At 46.3% G+C, this 22,633-nt stretch overlaps 1 long non-coding RNA gene across 2 annotated transcripts; it reads left to right on the top strand.

Moving 5' to 3' along the window:
• The first annotated feature begins 15,957 nt into the window (after positions 1-15,957).
• Positions 15,958-20,549, top strand: LOC141006158 (uncharacterized). 2 transcript variants are annotated; one of them, XR_012179907.1, is made up of 3 exons: positions 15,958-16,133; positions 19,830-19,900; positions 20,001-20,549. It is a non-coding gene; the product is annotated as an uncharacterized lncRNA (long non-coding RNA). The 2 variants fall into 2 exon arrangements; XR_012179906.1 differs by having other exon boundaries at positions 19,830-20,549.
• Positions 20,550-22,633: the final 2,084 nt, after the last annotated feature.

Genomic DNA, 22,633 nt, shown 5'->3' with positions numbered 1-22,633 from the left:
AAGAAGCTTGTATAGGGTATAGAGCGTATAGAGCTACATGATGGGGAAGACGCCATCTTGTCCCGGAGAGTCATTGCCCCAGCCCCACGGAGTGCACCTGCAGCAAATATGGAACAGTTAACAGACCTGATATAGAATGAGCTGCAACCAGGCCTGATGAGAGAGGTGAGAAAAGAGATCATGGAACAAATACAAGCCTTTTCCACCAAACTTATGGAAGAAGTGAGGACACAACTCTCAACCAGGGAGGTGCTTCCAACCCCTAGAACTCAACCCACAGACTACAATACAGCCGCATCAGGCGTGCAGGGCAGACCCATTTGTCAGAGTTGTGGTGCAGCCGGGCATGTCCAGCGCCGGTGTCCCTGCAGATCAAGGGCCCAGGATTTTTAATCTCCCCTGCAGCTGAGGGCCAAGCAGTGGGGCCGGTTACCCAGGATAAGGAGCCCACAATACAGCCAAAGTCTGCCTTGATCGGTGAGTCTCCCAATGTTGTCATTAAGATGAATGGATGCTGCATACCTTTTGTGCTTGATACAGGATCCCAGGTCACACTATTGAGCCGAAGCTTGTTCAGGAAACATCTGGAAGGTACTGGTGTGACGAATGCCACTGACGCCCCCTGGCTGACCCTGTGCGCTGCTAACGGCTTGGAGATTCTCTACGTGGGCTATGCTTTGGTCGACTGTATGGTAGGAAGTGTTCATGTTCCTGGAAAAGGAGTGATAATTGTTAATGATGAGTGTGTGGGACCAGACAAAGGCATACTCGGCATGAACATTATTAAACCTGTATGGTCTGCCTTCACGCAGGGAAGCCACCCAGGATTGCTGGCGTTTAAAACCACCATGCCCCCTCTAGCAGGACAGGTCTGGGAACGAGCCTTTACAGAGTGTCAGCATGTAACAATTAGAGATCCCCTTCCACTTTATCAGGATGTGGCAAAGTTACTAAGACAACAACCAGTCATTGTTCCACCTCACTCAGAAATGATCTTGTGGACACGATGTCTGAAGGCGCAGCTAACCCCTCTTGTAGTGTCATTGTAGAGCCTCTTCCCGACAGTGAAGCAGGTAAAATCTTTCCTGGGCTTTGCTGGGTATTATCGCCGCTTCATACCTGCGTTCTCGAAGATTGCAGCACCATTGAATGCCCTGACGCATGGCACCAATGCACAGGAAAAGAAAACCGCCCCCGTTAACTGGTCCCCAGAATGCCAAAAGGCCTTTGACCATCTTAAAGAAACACTGATAAATGCACCTGTCTTGGCTAATGTTGACTTCTTTCTCCCTTTCCGACTGTACACAGATGCCAGTTTCGAGGGTCTGGGAGCAGTACTGGCACAGGTACAAGGGGACAAAGAGTGGGTAATAGCTGTCAAGTTCTCCTCCAGTTCAATTTCCAAAGGACACAGGGACAACTCAAATTTCTGACTCAATCTTTTATTTTCCTTTTGGCTTTGTCAGTCGATTGGTCTTTTCAGTTAATTAGGTTGTAAACCTATAAAGACAGAGAAACAAAAGTTAACATTTTAATTAAACATTTTAATTAAACATTTTTAATGAATTTTAGATGAATTCAAACAATTAAATATTTTAAATGAATTCAAACATTTTAAATGTATTCAAACATTTAATTAAACATTTTAAATGAATCCAAACATTTAACTAAACATTTCAAATGAACTTAAATATTCAATTAAGCATTTTAAATGAATTTCCCAAATTTTTAGTAAAGTTTTAACATTTAACAGAATTTTAACATTTTTAACTTTGTATTATCCTTTTGTACCTTATACTAATTTTCCAAACTCAAAATGATATATTGTTTTAGCACAAACTCATTTACCACAAAATCAATGAAGTCACTGCTGCAATGTGTTCCCTAACCAATCTACAGTTAACATAAACTTGAACATATTGAGCAGCATTTCAAACACCATGAAATTAAATAAACATTTCACAGACCATTGGCGTCTTTAGACTGAACCTTTGAGTGAACTTGGCGCTTCTTCTCTCTGAAGTTTGTTTCTCTGAATGACTGAGATCCTCCATGTCATCACAGGTGCTCCAAATCAGTCACAATGACTGATCAAGTAACCAGCAGCCAGTTTGCTGCTGCTGGTGCACTCTGGGAAGTGTAGTTGACCCATTCCTGAGATTCAGCTCAACACCTCCCACTTGAGCTCCTGGTTTTTTCAAACCCAGAGAGGTCACACAAGCCCTTTACACCTCTGCTTGTTCTTCAGTGGGAAGTAGAATGACAAGGCGTCCGACATCTCTATGAAGAATTGTGGCTGGGATTTTGGTTTGGAGCCTCTTGGTTCTTTCACTGTTTGCTCTTGTGGGCCCTTCTTTGCCGTTTGCCTTTGTGATGTGAACAGGATAGCTGGGAAATGTCTTCACAAGCACATCTCTTACGATGCCTTTGCTGTCAGCATTGACACTGACCACTCTAGCCAGCTTGTACTGTCCTCTCAGGGCGTTTTGGTCAGCCAACCAGACCACATCTCCAACAGCAACATTTCGCTCTTTGGTGTGCCATTTGTTTCTTATGAACAGATTAGGTCCAGCCAAGTGGCTCCACTTCTTCCAGAAATTGCTTAACTCTGCTTGAATATGTTTAAGTCTCTTGTAAGGGTAGCCATCAAACTGGAAATCTCCAGGGTCTCCCTTCGGATTGGCACGTCCTAAAAGCAGAGAATTCGGGGTGATGTACTCTACACAGTCTTCTCTGCTTTGAGTTCTTGCATCGATGGGTCTCTCATTTGCAAGGTTGGCTGCCATGAAGAGAAAAGTTTGGAATTCTCCCCATGTGAACACACCATCTCCACCAAGATTGCTCAACGCCCACTTCACTACTTTGACAGCTGCCTCTGCTGCACCATTCCTATGGGGAGAGTCTGCAGGGTGGATCTTCCACGACCATTCTGTTCCATGCTTGGCAGCTGTGTCTTCAAGTTCAGACTTGTTTAGTCGGTCAAGGAATCTGTGAAGCTTCTCCAGAGCAGGTTTGGCTCCCACAAAGTTAGTGCCAGGGTCTGACCAGAGTTTCCTGGGGTGTCCTCTCAGTGAAGTGAACCTTTGATAGGCTAGCAGGAATCCTTCAGATGACATGTCACTCACCACTTCAGTGTGTATGGCTCGGGAAGCCATGCAGCAGAAGACGATTCCCCATACTCTGAGTCTAGTTCTCTTCTTGACCTCATCTTTCACTTCATAAGGGCCGAACAGGTCCATGGTGGTGAATTCAAAAGGTGCAGCTGGGCCTGTTCGCTCCAGAGGCAGGTCAGCCATGATTTGTTGACACTGTTTTGCCTTGTTTTTCCTGCAGACCACACAGCTGTCAACCATTTTCTTGGCAAGTCTACGGCCTTTTATTACCCAGGCTTTCTTCCTCATCCGGAGAAGGGTTCCTGCCACTCCCTCGTGGTTTGCTTTGTGGGATTCTTGTGCCAGCAATGTAGACACCCATGCTTCACATGGTAAAACTGGCACTGCTGTCTTATCTTCGTTGAACATCTGAATTCTGCCTCCACAAACTAGCAGTCCAGAGTTCACATCTTTGTATACTGCCAGTCTGCTTAGAGTTGTGTCTGAAAAAGCTGTATCTTCTTGAGCTGCGAGGAAGAGGTCTTTGAGTGCATCTTCATGTTCTTTGACAGTCTGACTCTCACCAGTTTGGACAGGCTACTGAATCTTCTTACTTCCACAAGATCTTTAACCCAACCAGTGGGCTTCCTTCTTAGAAGAAGAATTGGGTTTACCACAGGTTTTTCCTCTTGAGTTTCACTCTTTGGACTTTCCTGAGTGGCTTGTAGGTTTTCTTTCTGCTGACTCCTTCTCGTTTGAGCTCTTGTTAATGCACCTGAGAATGCCTTCCTCTGGAGCTTGTTTACAGTCTCCCTGGCATGAGCTGCAACCTCTCCAGCTGATTTTATAGGCCACTCCTCCACCGGCCACATCAGGAACTCTGGTCCATTTTGCCATGTGGAATTCTCCTTTAAATCTTCAGGAGCACCCCCTCATGTTATGATGTCAGCTATGTTCAGGTCTCCACGGATCCACCACCAGTCTTGCACTGGTCCAGCCTTCTGGATTTCACCCACTCTATTTGCAAAGAAGGTTTTGTACCCATAACTGACTCTTTGAATGGCTCCCAAGACTGTTTGACTGTCAAGTAGATGGAACCATCTCTCGATCTTCATTCGAGCATGCTTTTCCACATACTTCCTGATCCTGGCTGCGAAGACAGCGCCACAGATCTCAGCTTTTACAGCTTCTCCCTTCTGATCCAGGGGTGTCAGCTTGGCTTTTGATTCAACAAATCGAACTTCAGTGCCTTGACTTGTCTCCCATCTTAAGTACATCACAGCTCCATAGGTTTTGTCACTTCCATCAGAGAATGTGATGCCCCAAGGTTTCCCTTTCCAGCCAGCTGGTGTGAGGCTCCTGTGGAATTTCACCTGTCCAAGCTGCACATATTCTTCCAAAAGCTGTATGGCTTCTTCTCTGAGGCTTTCTGAGAGAGGTTGGTCCCAGGTTTCTTGGGTTAGTTTCCCACCCCCTCCCTCTTGGAATGCTTTTCTAACAAGAATTGCTCCCTTCTGTTTGGCAGGTGTAACTAAGCCAATTGGGTCGTACAGTCCAGCTACTTGGCTTAAGAGAGCCCTCCTAGTCAGTGGAATAGGTGTCTCAGTTCTCACCTCCTCCTTGAGAAGATCTTTTCCAACTCTCATCTTCTTCTTCCTTTTGGAAAAGTTAACTGAGGTTAACATGTAGAGCTTGTCTTCATCCATTTGGTAACCGATGCCCAAGGCTTTGTTGTCTTCGTCCCTCATTTGATTTGGAAGAATTAAGGTTCTACCTTGTTTCTTTGTTCGAACCTCCGTCTCCATTCCTTGCCTCCCACTTTGCCCTGTCCTGACCCATGGTTTGAGGAAGAAACCTCCAGCTTTCAAGATCTCTTCAACACTTGCTGTGATTTTGTCAAGTCTATTTAGGTCATTGTGGGAGGTTAAGAGGTCATCCACATAACTGTCCTCTTCAATGACTCTGCGTTCATCCTCCAAGTGAATAAAGTTAGGCAGGCGTGCTGTTTCCCTCATAGCCAACTGAGCAATGCAACCAGCAGGTCTGTCCCCAATGTTGACTCTGGTAATTGCATATTCACTTATCTTTTCATCTGGGCTGTCCCTCCAGAGGAACCTGTGAAGATGCATCTCACGCTCCTCCAGCCATACAGAGTTGTACATCTTTTTGATGTCTCCTAGAGCTGCATGCATCCCTTCTCTGAACCTCAACAGAACAGCTCTGATAGGGTTGAGAACATCTGGTCCCTTCAGAAGATGATCATTCATACTCATGCCTTTGTATTTGTGGCTACTATTCCATACAATACGAACTGGTGTTGTCACCGAATGAGGGTTTGGCGCCACCAGGTGGCTTACGTACCACACTGGTCCATTCCACTTGTCCATGATGTTGTTGTTGAGTTTTATGGCTGCGCCTCGTTCGACCATCTCATGGATCTGGGTAGCATATGCGACTTTCCAGTCTGGCTCTCTGCTTAGTTGCTTTTCCATCCTTAAGAAACAAGACTGGACTGCACCTTTGTTGTTTGGGAGAGAGGCTGGATCTACTGTCCAAGGATACTTTGCATCCCAATGTGGAGCTGGTGTGTGAGCATCCCCCTTCTTGTAGGTGAGGCCTCCTTTAATGATCTCAAGCTCCCTCTCCTCTGCCAGGGTCATTTCTTTTCCTCCTGGTGGACAGTTTCCACATCGGCATCCTCCACATCTTGGCTCACATGCAGCCCCGATGCTGTCCCAGTGCCACCACTCAAGGAACTTCCAGTTACTGGCAGCTGTAAATTTGGTCTGAGCCATATCCTCCTGCTGTAGCTGGGCTGTGTCAGTTCTTGGACTTGTGATTTCTTGATATTTGACAGCTGCTGTCCTCATGGAGCGAGCAAAGTGTGTTTTGGACTCATATGCTGCAACCTCCACTTCTTCAAACAAGTCGGGATGTGCTCCACCCACTGTCTTCCCCAATGGACCCTCCCACAAGACAAGGTCTCCGATGATTTTTATCCTCTGGGGAGCGAGTCTTCCCTCTCGGTGGCTAATGAGAAGTTCGATCTCTTCTGGCCTTTTCAATTCTTTAAGTTTGACTTCTGGGAAGAATTTTTTCAACTTCTCAGGTTCAATTACTTGATGTACTCTGGCGATTTCATCCAAGCCGTAGCAGACCATTTCATGAGCTCTCTCTGTTCCTTTAGGAGTCTTGACTCTGACTTTGAGGAGATACCTTTGTGTGTTCACCTCCATGGTCATTCCACCAACCCCATGCACAACTAAAGTTATCTTCTCACTTCTTAACCTCAGTCTTTCAGCAGCCTTATGGGTGATGTAGTTTGTATCTGACGCAAGGTCAATTAAAGTCCCAATCTTCTGCCCTGCGTTTGCAGTGACTTGCATCAACATCATGACAACAGGAAGTTCACAGAGCCCATTTCTCTGCAGTAGCTCAGACTGGCCTGAAGCATCCAGTGACGCTGCGGTTTTGTTGGTGTTGGTGAAAGCCTTTCTGCATCGATCTGCCATTTCTGGGGAAAGTTCAGACAAGATCTCTTCTTGTTCCTCCGTTAGTTTGCTTTCACCTTTGCCGTCTTTTCCACTCTTTCTCTCTTCCCCTCTTTTGACTTCTCCTTTCGGGCAGAGGAAAAAATGATGGTCTGGGGCACCACCTCCCCTTTTACAGTCTTTATTTCTGCATAGGAAAGTGTCTCTGCAGTATCCATCTTCATCATGGCATCCGAGACATTTTCTGCATGCTCCCAGCTTTCTCAATACAGCTTTCTTTTCAGGTAGCTTAAGTCTTTTGAACTTTCTACAGAAGAAGATTTTGTTGTTGTGCCCACTATCACCACAGACACCACATACATCATCAAGCTCTTCTTTCTTTGTGGTTTTTGTTGAGGCAATCTTTCTGTCATACTTCTTGTCTGAACGATCTGATTTCTCCATCTTCTCCACAGTTCTGAGCTGTTCAAGTCTCTCTAGTATTTCTTCTTGACTTTTCAGGAACTTCAGGAGCATGTTAAAGTGGTTGTCTGATGTGACATTGTTTCTGGGTTCAACCATGAACATCAACCAGTCTCTTTTAATAAAGTCAGGCAACTTGCTTTCAATGGATCTACATTACCAGTGGGTTCTTTATGGCTCCAGAGTTTCCTAACTCTGTGAGATCTGCTAGGGCCTTCTCCACTGACTGTATGAGGTCAATGACCTTTCTTGGCTGGTTCCCCTTCACATGTGGCATCTTCTCCAGCTCTTCAAGGATTTCCACAGTGATGGTTGACTTGTTGCCATATCGGTTCTCCAGGACTCTGAATATGTCATTGGCAGTGGTGTAGGTTGAAAGTCTGAGGTCTTTTGAGATTTTGTCATCCACACTCTCCAAGAGTTGAATTTTCTTAACTTCAGTTGATCCGGATGGCTCTCCCTGCTTTTGCAGGCTTTCCCAGTCTTTCCTCCATCTGTGATATTCTCTCTTGCTTCCATTGAAGATAGGTAGAGTGGTTGGCTTGATTCTTACTATTGGTGTGGATGTTGCCGGTTGGGGTGGTAGTTTCACTCCTGTGCCTTGCTCTTTGATCGTCCATGCAGTGGCAAATTCAGCTTTCCTTAATTCAAGCCTGTAGTAGGATGCTCTTACGTCCTTGACTCTTCCATCTAATTCATCCTTTAATTCCACAGGGATCCATCTCTCCCATGTTAACATTGCTGAGATGGCCTCTTTTATTCTCTTGTCCAAGAGAGCGAGGTGCACTTCATAGCCCTCTAAATTGGCACTTTCCACAGGTACATCAGCTGCTTTATCGTTGGCTTTTTCTGCTTCCAGGATTGCCACAAGAAGTTCACTTTTCCCATACCTCGACCACAGGTTTGTTTGAACAATGTCTCTTATTTCTGCCAACTTTGTTTCGCCTTCTTTTACAGACTTATCAATGTCGGCCTCTTGCTGTTCATCAAGACCTGCTTCTTCATCCTCAGTCTTAATGTCAGCCTCCAGTCCAATCCTGTAGTCCTCATTGGCATCGAGCATCTTTCTGAAACAGTCTGAAAGCTTAGTGAATTCCTCCTTTAACTCCACTTGAAGCATGCTGCTTGCTCCTCTTGAAATGAAGTTGCCTTGTCTGGTGAAGCTGCTTTTTGCAGTGGTCCTCTCCTTTTTGAGCTGCTGGACCGACTTCCCCAGGGCATCTTCCGCCATCTTGACTTCCTCTGCATCAACAGCTTATTTCTGGATCTGAAGCCGTTTATCTTCAGGGCCAGGCCGCTCCGCGTGGTTTACAACTGTCAAGTTCTCCTCCAGTTCAATTTCCAAAGGACACAGGGACAACTCAAATTTCTGACTCAATCTTTTATTTTCCTTTTGGCTTTGTCAGTCGATTGGTCTTTTCAGTTAATTAGGTTGTAAACCTTTAAAGACAGAGAAACAAAAGTTAACATTTTAATTAAACATTTTAATTAAACATTTTTAATGAATTTTAGATGAATTCAAACATTTTAAATGTATTCAAACATTTAATTAAACATTTTAAATGAATCCAAACATTTAACTAAACATTTCAAATGAACTTAAATATTCAATTAAGCATTTTAAATGAATTTCCCAAATTTTTAGTAAAGTTTTAACATTTAACAGAATTTTAACATTTTTAACTTTGTATTATCCTTTTGTACCTTATACTAATTTTCCAAACTCAAAATGATATATTGTTTTAGCACAAACTCATTTACCACAAAATCAATGAAGTCACTGCTGCAATGTGTTCCCTAACCAATCTACAGTTAACATAAACTTGAACATATTGAGCAGCATTTCAAACACCATGAAATTAAATAAACATTTCACAGACCATTGGCGTCTTTAGACTGAACCTTTGAGTGAACTTGGCGCTTCTTCTCTCTGAAGTTTGTTTCTCTGAATGACTGAGATCCTCCATGTCATCACAGGTGCTCCAAATCAGTCACAATGGCTGATCAAGTAACCAGCAGCCAGTTTGCTGCTGCTGGTGCACTCTGGGAAGTGTAGTTGACCCATTCCTGAGATTCAGCTCAACAATAGCCTTTGCCAGCCGTAGCCTCCATCCAGTGGAGCACAACGACCAGAACTACAGTTCCTTCAAGTTGGAACTGTTGGGCTTGAAATGGGCAGTCACTGAAAAATTTAAAGACTATCTCTATGGTATGGAGTTTACTGTCTTTACAGATAACAACCCCTTGGTACATCTTGAGACAGCTCAGCTTGGAGCAGTGGAACAACAATGGGCAGCTCGACTGGCAAATTTTAAGTACACCATCAAATACCGCCCAGGTAGACAAAATCAAAATGCTGATGCCCTGTCCAGGTTATCAGAGCCAAGAGGAGAAATGACGCCGGTGCATGCATGCCCAGTCATGGTTGAAGGAGATGAGACATGGGAGGAACGTCAGGCCAGGGACCCGGACCTGTCCCAAGTGCGACATGGGTGAGAGCAGCAACTCTATGTATAATGTTGACAAAACTTTGATACGATGGGTAGGCAGCGTAATTTGTAGGCCTTGGACTGGAGTGTGTGTGTTTGAGTGAGACAGAGAGCACATGTACGCATACAGAAGGTATGCTTATGTCAAGTCTTATGTCTCCGCCTGCCAGCAGAGACAGCTCTCCTACATTTCAGAGTTTACAATGGACATTCAGCACGTTGCTGGAAAAAACAACCTGGTCGTGGACTGCCTCTCCTGGGCCATCACAGGAGCTGTCCACTTAGGGATTGACTATGCCCGCATGTATGTAGTGGACTGGACAAACATAATTCACCATAATCTGAGTGTTTTCCCTCTCACTGACAACTGACTGTCGGGCAATGCGCCCTAGTAAGCGTCAATGGGTAACCATGACAACGGAGAGTTGGGAGGGGCTAAGGTTAGCAGTTTTCCCGCTGTTAGAGTTCCGGTGTCTGTTTGAATGAACGGCTAAATAAACAGAGTGAAAGAGAGAAGTTGTTCGCCTCCTGTTTTCTACAACTTTTACATTGGTGACCCCGACGTTTGTCTGCTGGACGTCTCCAGAGACATCTTCACGAACATGTCGACTAACGCCGTCTCCCTCAAGCTGCCCAACTTCTGGGAATTGTCTGCCTAGGCCTGGTTGGCCCAAACAGAAGCGCAGTTTGCAGTCCGGGAGATCACCGCAGATGCCACGAAGTACTATTACGTGGTGTCGGCACTGGGAAGTTCAACAGCTACGAGAGTGGCAAGTTTCCTCAAAAACCCTCTGGAGGGAGATAAATTTAAAACGTTCAAGACTCACCTGTTGAAAGCCTCGAGCTTTCTCCTGCCTGCATCGAGAGTGGACATCCTGGGTGATGGACATGGCCCCCCCATGACAGCTGCAAATGGCAGCCCCATCCACTCTTATGGCATGAGGTATGTAGAGTTGTGCTTTGATGGACAGACATTTGGCTGGGATTTTGTCACGGCTAAGGTAACTTTCCCTATCCTTGGCGCGGATTTCCTGTGTGCCTTTGGCCTGCTGGTGGATGTAAAAAAACGCAGATTGATCAACGCTGCCACCTTCTGTTCATATTCATGTACACATGGTGGCACAAGCTCCATCAGACTGTCTAGTATGCTCTCAGCCACAGACGATTTTCTCCGTCTCCTCGCTGAGTTTCCGGACCTCACACAGCCCACCTTCTCATCTTCTGCCACAAAGCATGGTGTAGAGCACCACATCGCCACCACCGGCCCACCAGCCTATGCCTGGGCTCGACGTCTCGATCTGGCCAAGCTGACTGTCGCCAAGGCAGAGTTTGAAAACATGGAGCGCCTCGGAATTGTACGCCGCTCCAACAGACCTCTCCACATTGCCCTGAAGCCCGGCGGCGTGACTACTGACACCTTAACGGTGCAACGATGCCTGACCGCTACCTGGTCCCGCACATACAGGATTTTTCCTCCCACCTGCCGGCAGAGTCATCTTCTCTCAAGGTGGACCACCTGCTAGACATCCCCAAAACTGCGGTTATCACACCCTTTGGGCTGTTTTAATTCTTGTGCATGCCTTTTGGCCTTAAGAACGCAGCACAAACCTTCCAGCACCTCATGGACTCATGGACCCTTTGTTTTTGTCTACCTGGACGATATTCTCATTGCCAGCACATCCAGAGCAGAACACATGTCCCACCTCCGGACTCTTTTTGAATGGCTCAACCAGCACGGACTAATCATCAACCCGGCCAAGTGCCAGTTCGGGCTGTCCACCATCAACTTCCTCAGACACCGAGTCACTAAATACGGGGCCGTCCCCCTCCCATCGAAGGTGGACGCCATCATGAATCATGGTGAACTTTTACCACTGCTTCATCCCTAAGGCTGCCCAACTCATGCGGCCCCTTTATGAAGCTCTGAAAAGCAAAGCCCCGAAGCATGCTGCAGACTGGTCCGTGGAGGGGACGCAAAGAATGCTTTGGCTAATGCAACAATGCTGGCGCACCCAGCACCCAACGCTCCTATAGCCATCACCACAGATGCTTCAGACTATGCAGTCGGTGAATGGCGCCTGGAAACCGCTCGCTTTCTTCAGCCGGCAGTTACGCTCCAACGAACAGAAGTACAGCACTTTTGACCGTGAACTGCTCGGTCTCTACCTCGCCATCCGACACTTTCTTTTCCTGCTGGAGGCACGGTAATTCACAGCATTTGTAGACCACAAACCACTGACATTCGCCATGGCCAAGGTGACAGAGCCTTGGTCCGCCCGCCAGCAGAGACAGCTCTCCTACATTTCGGAGTTTACAACGGACATTCAGCACGAAGTGGACTGCCTCTCCTGGGCCATCGCAGGAGCCGTCCACTTAGGGATTGACTACGCCCGCATGGCAGCAGACCAAGCCGCCGACCCGGACGTGCAGGCCTTCAGGACAGCAGTCACTGGGCTGCAATTGGAGGACGTGGCCTTTCAGGGAGCCAACACCACACTCCTGTGTGATGTTTCCACAGGTCAGCCACGGCCCATCGTCCCTGACGGGTGGAAACGGCAAGTTTTCGAGGCTGTGCATGGCCTCTCTCACCCAGGCAGAAAACCTTCCCAAAGACTGGTGGCGGCTAAGTTCGTCTGGCATGGTCTCAAGAAGGATGTCAGGGCCTGGACTGACTCCTGCGTGGACTGCTAACGTGCTAAGGCGCACCGCCACACCAAGGCGCACCGCCACACCAAGGCCCCCCTGGCACAGTTCTCCATGCCTGAGAGGAGGTTCGACCACATTAACATAGACCTGGTGGGACCCCTGCCCCCCTCCCACGGTTTTACACACCTCCTGACCATGGTGGACCAGACCACATGGTGGCCGGAAGCCATCCCGCTGTCTTCAACGACGTCCTCTGAGCTAGCGCGGGCATTGGTTTGGCACCCCGTCTGACCTCTCCTCTGACAGAGGCCTGCAGTTCACCTCCGAGCTCTGGAACACAGTTGCAGGGAGCCTAGCAGTCAAACTCCACCGCACTGCCGCCTACCACCCACAGGCTAATGGGCTGTGGGAGCGGTTTCATCGTTCCACGAAGGCCGCTTTGTGGGCCAGCCTCACGGAAAGCAGCTGGGTCGACAAGCTCCTGTGGGTCGTGTTGGGCCTGCGAACTGCACCCAAAGAGGACCTTCAGTCTTCATCTGCTGAACTGGTCTATGGACAACCTCTGCAGGTCCCGGGGGATTTCATCCCCAACACATCAACAGACCTTGCTCCTGGACAATGCCAGAGCCTTCACATCCGTCCCCACTTCACAACACGGTCTCCCTCAGTCTCACGTCCCCACGAGCCTGCAGGCAGTGGAGTATGTTTTCATCCGCCATGATGCCCACCGCGGACCCCTGCAACCTCCCTGCGATGGACCGTTCCGTGTGCTGGGGACCGGGGACAAACACTTTGTGGTGGTACGTGTCAATAGACCACCTCAAACCAGCTCACCTGGACTTGGACCGACCGGTGGGGCTGGCCCAGCCCCTGCGGAGGGGGCGCCCACCTACACTACCCCCACACAGCTCCAAGACCCCCACGGTTTCCCCGGCGGGAACCCCAGCCCCCGCACCTATTCTGCGGAGCCGTTACGGTCGGATCATCCACCCTCCAACATGTTGATACTGTAATTTTATTCCTGTTATGGTGAATTCTGGGGGGACGTATGTAGTGGACTGGACAAACATAATTCCCCATAATCTGAGTGTTTTCCCGCTCACTGACAACTGACTGTTGGGCAATGCGCCCTAGTAAGCGTCAGTGGGTAACCATGACAACGGAGAGTTGGGAGGGGCTAAGGTTAGCAGTTTTCCCACTGTTAGAGTTCCGGTTTCTGTTTGAATGAACGGCTAAATAAACAGAGTGAAAGAGAGAAGTTGTCCTTCTCCTGTTTTCCACAACTTCTTAATTATGGTCACACTGCAGATTTCTGACTGAAAATATACAGTAAATTATGTAAATGAGGAGGGTGGAAATTGCAGCGAACATATTAAGGGTGAAAAGCATAGTATGGACTATGTCAGTTATTCACTCATATATTCAGTATCTCAAAAACACTTGTGTTTTCACTCTTCATGTTGCTAGGTGAGGCACCTTCAGAAAATCTGTCTGTGGCTGTGTTTTTTGGCCGGGACTCTCTAGGTTACCTGAGATGAGACAGACTTTTTTACCATTTGGGCAGCAGACCCTCACAACACAGAGTTATACAGAATTTAGTTCTTATGCTGTTTTTTATTGTTAAGGGAAGGGAAAAGATAGCCAATTCACCAAATCAGTCTCAGAAAAAGGTACTAAACTGTCAGTTTGTAACTCTGATTAATAATTAAAGCTTGGGTAGGTAATTCTGTTCAAAAGCATTTTCTATTATATTACATTTACATTTACATTTAGGGCATTTAGCAGACGCTTTTGTCCAAAGCGACTTATAATAAGTACATTTGTCACAAGAAAGAAACCACAACATATCACCGTTGATAAAGTAGAAAAGATAGAAGCAATATTCAAGCCCTCATCAGAGCAAAGTAGCTGCTATTTAACAGGGATACCTTTCATAAGTGCTATGATGTAAGTGCTGAGGGTAGGAACATACAAGTGCATATAAGTACTTTTTTTCCCTTTTGGGGGGGGGGGGGTTGGGAGGTTGGTGCTATGCGGGGTCGAGGTGAAGTCTGAACAGTGAGTCTTGAGTCTTTTGCGAAAGATGGCGAGGGATTCTGCTGTCCTGACGTTGGTCGGAAGTTCGTTCCACCACTGAGGTGCCAGAACAGAGAAGAGTTGGGATTTCGCTGTGCGGTCTTTGTTTGCTCTCAGCGATGGCGGTACCAGCCGGCCGGCTGATGTAGTAGAGTGAAGTGCTCGCGCTGGGGCGTGTGGTCTGATCAGTGTTTGGAGGTAGACAGGTGCAGTTCGGTTGACAGCCTTGAAGGTCAGTGTAGCAGCATGAAGTTGTGTGGTGGATTTCAGCTGTGTGGCTCTTCCCAGCCAATGGCTGTGAGAGAGCACCTTATATCACCTTGCTTATATCATCCTACAAAATGTTTAGGACTAGTCTGATGAGGTATCTTCTATCCAGGCAAAACAATACTCATGTCTAGTATAACTGAAATGAATTTGTAATTTTATGGATATTTTTCTCTCTCTGTTTGTTTGTTTATTGTGTCTTTTCTTTGTCTTTTTCCCTTTTTTGCTCTGTTCTCTTTTTTTTTCTATTGGTTAATTTGTTTTAGTGATTTTATATTGAGGGGGAGGATTTTATATAAGCCCTTTGGGCTTCTTTTCCTCTCCTGCACAATTATTTGCCTTTGTATTATTAAATATAATTCTTGTTTTTTATCATTGTGCATATGAAATAAAATAAAAAAACAAAAAAAAAATATAAAGGGCAGGCAGAATAAAGGGTTGTCCTCTTGCCTGACGGAGCCTGGGTCACGTCACTTCCTGACGCCCTCCACTTCCGCTTTCATTTGGTGGCAGGTAGGCTGGCGGTGGCGACTGCAGTCTGTTATCATGCTGTCCATCCAGTTGTTCATTCTGGTTATTTTATTTCAGAGGCTCGCTTGGGTGTTGCTGCTGGCTGCGCACTGCTCCCGCTCGCTGCTCACCGCTCGCTGCTCACCACTAGCTGCATGCTGCTCGCTGCTCACCGCTCGCTGTGTGCTGCTCACTGTCCGCTGCTGGTCGCCCTCAGGTAGCCGAGCGCTTCGCTCCACGCTGTGCCGATCAGGATTGCCTGACTGGTATGTAGCACAGTGACCTTAGCTTCCCCCTCCAGCCATCAGTTAGTTGCTAATACCTGTTGTTTTATTGAAGGGTAAAGATACCTGTGTAGCAGCACCCGCTAACCCGTCTGCAGGAAATCACTGCTGCTTTGCTTTGCTTTGGTTCAACTGTTGCTTCGCATTGCTGCTGCTTGGCTTGGCCTCGCTTCGCCTAGCTGCTTTGCTTCGCCTCCTTGCTGTTACAGCGCTGCCCACTGCTTGCCTACAGACTGTTATTTGTAACCGCTACTGCGGTAAGCTATTCCAACACTGTCTGCCTGGCTCCCGGCTGTTCACTACAGCTGGCTAAGCGCTAGCTCGGCTCCTTTGTCCAGGTTGTGTTACTGTTTATTTTCGGACCTGCCACATCTTAACGTGTGTCTGTGTGTGTGTGTGTGTGTGTGAACAGTGGGAAAGTTTATTTTATTTTCTGTATGATTAGTTGCTCTTTATGGCATTTTCTTTGTTTCTTTTGTAACAATTCCTTTACTGCAACCTGTAATTTTGACTCTTATGTTGGCTTGCTGATGTAGATTATGTTAATTCTATTTGATTTGCTATTGTGTTATTAGAGATCTTGTATAGTTAATTTCTTGATTTCTTATGTGTGTTTTGTGATTAGTTGTATCTAATTTCTTCGGTTTCTCACTTGCTGTCCCCCCATTCAGGTGCTGAGTCTAGGGTGGCGGATTGGTGTCCCGGTGGTGGTGTCCCTCTTTGTGTTAGCACTTTTTGGGTTGATTTTGTTTCACTTTAATTTACTTCACGTGTGGTGTTCCTGGGATCCCCCTTTGTTTTGGACCCATCTGCCCAGTAAGTCTCAGCCCTGATTGGCTCCCCTTTTTGCCCCAGTAAGTGACTTCTTAACACTGGAGTTTTAAAGTTTTGAATTCTAATTAATAAATAGCATTTTTTTGGTAACCAGAAATGCTGTCTCTGTCTCAATTGTAAAACGGACCTGAGTGCCTTCTTTGGTTTAAAAATAGTCCTTTAAAAAAAAAGGTCCCTGGGTGAAACCCCCAGGGTGGCGTTGTTTGGCGTGAAATTCTTTCTTAATCAAGTGCTGCCCAAAGTACAACCCTCGTGCCACCACACCAGCACCATGGTCTTGAATCTGATGCAGGCTGCAACAGGAAGCCAGTGGAGGTCACGGAGGAGGGGGGTCACATGGGAGAATTTGGGTAGATTGAAAACGAGGCGTGCTGCAGCGTTCTGGATACATTGCAGCGGTTTAGTCGCAGAGGCTGGGAGTCCAGCCAATAGCGAGTTGCAGTAGCCGAGGTGGGAGATGACCAGTGATTGAACCAGGAGTTGTGTTGTTCCTTTGTGAGGAAGGACCGGATCCTGCAGATGTTGTAGACGGCAAATCTGCAGGATCGGGCCACCGCGGTGATGTTGGGGGTGCAGGAAAGTCCGTCGTCGAGGATTACACCTAGATTCTTTGCAGTCGATGAAGGCGATACTGTGACGTCTTCAACAGTGACCGACAGGTCCATGTGAGGGCAGTCTTTCCCCAGGATGAAGAGGAGTTCAGTTTTACTAAGGTTGAGCTTGAGATGATGGGCAGTTGTCCAAGCGGAGATGTCTGCCAGACATTCCGAGATGCGCATGGCAAGAAGGGTGTTGGAGGATGGGGGAAAGGAGAGAAACAGCTAGGTGTCGTCAGCATAACAGTGGTAATCACATGGATGTGATTGCAGAGCCTAGTGATCTAGTGTATAGTGAGAACAGAAGCGGTCCGAGTACTGAGCCTTGAGGGACACCAGTTTCCAGGGAGCAGGGTTTGGACAAGGAGCCATTCCACATGACCTGAAAGGTGCGTTCTGTCAGGTATGATGTGAACCAGGTTAGAGCAGAGCCAGTAATGCCAAGTTTGGCCAGAGTGGAGAGGAGGATTTGGTGGTTGACTGTGTCAAACGCAGAGGATAAGTCGAGGAGGATGAGGACTGAAGAGTGGGACGAGGCTCTGGCGGCCCGGAGCGACTCAGTCACTGTGAGGAGGGCCGTCTCGGTGGAGTGAGCAGTCCTGAAGCCTGACTGATTAGGGTCGAGGAGGTCGTTTTGCAAAAGGTAAGAAGACAGTTGGTTGAAGACAGCACGTTCCAGGGTTTTAGAGAGGAACGAAAGAAGAGATACAGGCCTGTAGTTTTGGATATCAGCTGAGTCTAGAGTGGGTTTCTTTAGGAGTGGCTTTACTGTAGCTGTCTTGAAAGGAGCTGGAATACGGCCAGAAGTGAGGGAGGAGTTGATCAGGGTGGTGAGGTAAGGCAAGATGTCGTGCGAGATGCTTTGGAGAAGAGACGAGGGAATCGGGTCGAGGGAACAGGTGGTGGCACGGTTAGACGTCACTAGTGTGTGAACATCTTCAGAGGAGAGGGGGCTGAAGCAGGTAAGGCTGTCATAGGTGAGGGTTGGGGGAGGTGCTTTCTGGTAGGGCATTGGAGTAAATGAGGAGCTGATGTCTTTAACTTTCTTCGTAAAGTAAGTTGCAAAGTCATCAGCAGTGAGGGAGGATGGAGGTGAAGTGGTGGGAGGGGTGAGGAGAGAAGAGAATATGGAGAATAGTTTCCTGGGGTTAGAGGCAGAGGAGTTGATCTTTGACAGGTAGAAGGTGGATTTGATTTTTTCCATTTTCTCTCTGCTGCTCTTAGCACCGATCTGTTGGTTTGTAGCGGTTCAGACAGCCGGGGTGTGTGTGTGTGTGTGTGTGTGTGTGTGTGTGTGTGTGTGTGTGTGTGACCGTGCCGGTCGGGAGGTGAGGGGACAGAGAGTGTTTAAAGAGGAGGAGAGGGAGGACAACAGAGCGGAGGAGGCTTCCTCGGTGGACAGCTGAGAGAACTGTTCTGTGGATGGTAGCGAGGAGAGAACAGTTGAGGAGAGAGTGGAGGGAGAGAGGGATTTTAGGTTGCAGTGGGTGGTGACCATGCGAGGTGTAGAGGCGAGGACAGCAGTGGACTTCAAGGGGAGAGAAAAACTGACAAAGTGGTGGTCGGACACAGTGAGCGGGGTAACAGAGAGTGCCGAGGTACTACAGGACCTTGTGAAGACAAGGTCAAGTTGGTTCCCGGCCCGGTGGGTGGGTGGAGAGGGGGAGAGTGTGAGGTCAAATGTGGAAAAGAAGCTGATAAATTCAGATGAGCGCAGCTTATCGGGGGGGTGTTGAAGTCCCCAAGGACGATGAGTGGTGTGCCATCATCTGGGGAGCAGCTTAGGAGGGCGTCCATCTCATCATAGAAGTCGCAGAGAGGACCAGGAGGGCGATAAATGAGGAGTCCAGTTCCTCCTCCTCGACCTGTTTGTCTCGGGGAGTGTGAGAATGAGCCCCCCCCCCATCGCCGGCAGTCCTAAATGGCTGCGAACGACACCCTCCCTCCCAAAAGAGTGCCGAGCCGCAGCAGTAAGATGCTCTCTCAATGCCAATTATTTATTGTGTGCTGTTTATAATATGAATGTGGTCTATTTAGTCTCCACACCGGCCACACAGCATCAGAATAGCCTAAACCTTCAAAATCAGACAAATAAGATGTCGAAATCTCTCCAATTTAGCAAAAATAAAAGTTTCTATAAAACGTCATATAGCCTAGTTGAGTCAGCGTCTAAACCAATCAGTTAGATCAGGCGACAGCCAGGCGTTTCCCATCATGTCATTGGTCTTGCAGTTGATGGAGAGCAAAGACATTTAATTATATCTGGACACGGCCATGGAGACGGAGCCCCATTCATACCTATGAAAGCTGCTCAGTGGTGCATGAAGCCAAAATGGCTCCATAAAAATACTAGAATCTTCTGTGTTGTGGGGCCTCTAAAATGTGCGAGACTTCTGCTGACCGAGCCAGCTAACTCCCGTTTAGTGCCCTGCTAACTTGAATCGGGATAAATTAATTTAATCATGCGGCTCATCTACACTTTCCAAATTTTATTGGACCTAACAGCTCAAATTATGACAGTCAAGCGAGTCATTTCTCAGGGGTTGTGACGCTTAAAGAAATGTATCCACTGTTTTACAGGTGCCTTTTTCACAATGTTGGTTGCAGAGCAACTGCAGCACCACCTGCTATATACTGCAGCCGCCTTGATCCCGTGAAGTTACTGTTGCCGACGTTTTTTTTGGCAGCGAAGTAGATTAAGCTGTATTTCAGTGAAAAAAGGTTTTTTGTGAAAATGTGAATTTTGACCAAAAGTGAATTAAAGAACAACTGAAACCATGTTTGCCATAATATTTATCCAATTTCAACCAGCTTATCGCAGATGGAAGATACATTTGTCCAATCGCCCAACACTGGAAGAAAGCAGCAGATCAAATACCTTATCAGACTGCATCCAGAAGACGTTAAAACTTGTTAGTCAATAATATTCATATTCTGAAATTTAACACATTTTTTCTGGAGCTGATAATGGCACATGCTCAGTATCGATCAGGCAGCAGACGAGGCTCAGACATGTCTTTACATCTCTAACCTCCTCAGAAGGCTCTTAAGTTTTCGGTTTTGATTTGTTTCTTCATTAAAGGGTTGTGTCGGAAGGTGGGATTTTCCAGAAGGGATTGGATTTTACCTACCTATGAAAGCAGCATGTTTCAGGTGACCTCTGTTAACTGCCTCCAGCATTGGGATGCACTTTATCCTTTAAAACCTGTACAGAATTCATTGCTCATGGGCTCTGTTTTATTTTACCCAACAGAACACAGATACTGAGGCCAGCAGGTCCATGGAGCAGTGTGTGATGCGGTGTGTGTCCTGAGAAGGAATCGTGCAGAGCCCAAGCCTGACCCAGAGGACATCTGTGTACTGACTGAAAGAAAATGAGGTCTTCAGTGAGATGGGAGGCATTGCTTTATCTGGACACTTGATTTGTTTGGACTGATGCTAATCAGAGCTCAAATGCACATACAAAGTCCTGCAGAGGATTCTCCTCAAAAGCTTAAAAACCTAGATTGTCACATAATGTATCTTAATGCCATTTAAGTGAATAATGGAGATGAAAAGGGGAAAAGCATGTGATGATGACTCTGATTGTTTCTGTTACTTACAAAAGTAGAATTGAAGGGTATGCATTAGATACATTTGGTGTTTAGTGCTTACATTATTTGATTATATTTTGATACAATTTACACTAGAAATATGTAAAGTTTAAAAGATGTTCTCTCTTCATTAGTGAAGGACATGTTCATGTAATGTATTGCTATAAAGTGTACTGTAGTACAGTTACTTTAAAGTGTGTTAAAAGCATCATGTTGGTACATTTTTTATTTATGTAGGCTACAGATAGTACAAGTCTTTGTTAGTATATTTGTAATGTACTATTGAAAATGTAATTATATTGAAAGGTATTTTTAGTGCATTTAGCATTGGGGAGTAGACTTAATTTAATTTACCATAAGTATACTTGAATCAGTGCCGGCCCAAACCTTTTGGGGGCCCTAAGCAGAATTTGATTTGGGGCCCCCCTCCCACCACCGCGGAGACACCTGTGCTTGACAATTATTGACAAAGATGTCACACTATAATGTTACATTATAAATTGTATTAATACAGTGATGGATTATGAACTACTGTCGTCCTGGGCACAGATGCATAAGGACCCCCCCTACTACCTTATTTGTACAAAAGTGGGTGCAAATGGGGGAAGGGGGTTCTGGGGGTCCTCCCCCAGAAATTTCTGAATTTGGTAGATGTGATTTCCTCTATTCAGGTGCATTTTTGGGATGGCCAGCTGGAGAAGGGCAATACCTAAATTTGTTCAGATTCATAGCCTTTTGCTTTTTGACTTACTGAGGTAGTTACTTCACGCAACGACTTGGGCTTCAGGGCCCCTTGACCTCTTGGGCCCGGTAGGCTCATTCAGTAATCCATCCTTGCTCACATGCCACAAATGTTTTGGGGCTCCTGGCTCCTCTAGACCTCTGGCCCCCTGGGCTTGGTAGACCCCTGTATTAATATAGTTGTTATTTACACCAAATCAGTCACCTTTTAACCTTAGAGGGTACTAAAATCACAAATTTATTTTAAACTTTAATATTCAAAGAGAAGCACTAAGTGTGGTTTACTGAACTTGAATTGAAAAATAACAAAATACAACAGCAGAGATTGCATTTGTTGTAAACAAGTGTGGCAAGGTCATAAATGAGGAGACCGGACACAGTAGAATAATTATTGTGGGTCTTTTATTCCCCGACTGCAATTTATAAAAGAAACAGCATTAACACTGCAATTTTGAGGATTTAAGGTAATCCGTATTAAACAAACAAAATATTTTTCCGTCACAGTGACGGTAAACCTCAGTTAGCTTATGAACTTCAAACACTTATCTCTGTGTCCTAGAAATTTTCTCTAGTTAAAAGTGACTCTAGACTTGACTAGACACTCTAGACTTGACTAGACAACAGTAGTGGCTCTTTCTCAACAAATAAAATAAAAAACAGAAAAACAAATAAATACATTTTCCCAGCCACATAACTCATAGTCACATTACAGCAGCATATTCTTTAGTTCACAGAAAACATACTGTAAATTACACTAATGAACAAAATACATTTTCAAGTAAACATTCTTGCATGAGCTTAAAACACATTTTGTGAATAGTCTTAAACTCACTCTCACTCCTGTGTGAAGCTTGTGCGCCAAGTCACACACCTTGACCTCAGTGCGCTCTATCTCCCCTCTAAATTCATCAAACACATAAAAATGGACACAGTTTATGCAAACAGTTATTCTTGTGCTTTATCTATGGGGATATTTTTCACACACGACATCAAAATACACACCTCAGCAGTCCGGCTTTCACTCCCACTCATGGATGTATTATATAACTGGATACCGGACCGGAAAATGGCGGCCGTTGATTTCAACGGAGTTACTCACCTGGCACATACGCCGAAAAAGTTTCTGACTTCCGGGTTTACTTCCGCGTTATGGGGCCCATAGAGCATGCGCAGTTGAGTCACCCCCCATGATGCTCTGGGGCCTCCCATCATGCCCTGGGGCAATGAGAACGAGCAAATCGCGTTCTGGACAAGCGCTGCGCGCTCATGAGTGCTTGTGGATGAGTTTGACCGGTAATGACAGATCTACACAATCAAAAGATGGATTTATAGGGCACATCAACCGATGATGTTCTCAAAGTCATGGTTATAGACTATACGTGGTTAATTTGTGTTGTTTTATTTTTTTTAAGTAAGGATAAAACGTTGTTCTCCGCTGTTTTCCTAACCCTCCTCCCGGTCGTATGCATTTGTTTTCAGTGAAGTCAATCGGTGGATTGATGGATTATCATATACATGTTATGTTGTGTGTATTTGTGTAGTCTGATCTGTC

The sequence above is a fragment of the Pagrus major genome, chromosome 12 (assembly GCF_040436345.1).
Source record: "Pagrus major chromosome 12, Pma_NU_1.0".
In the NCBI taxonomy this organism is placed as follows: Eukaryota; Metazoa; Chordata; class Actinopteri; order Spariformes; family Sparidae; genus Pagrus; species Pagrus major.
This window is presented reverse-complemented; position numbering and strand designations above follow the sequence as displayed.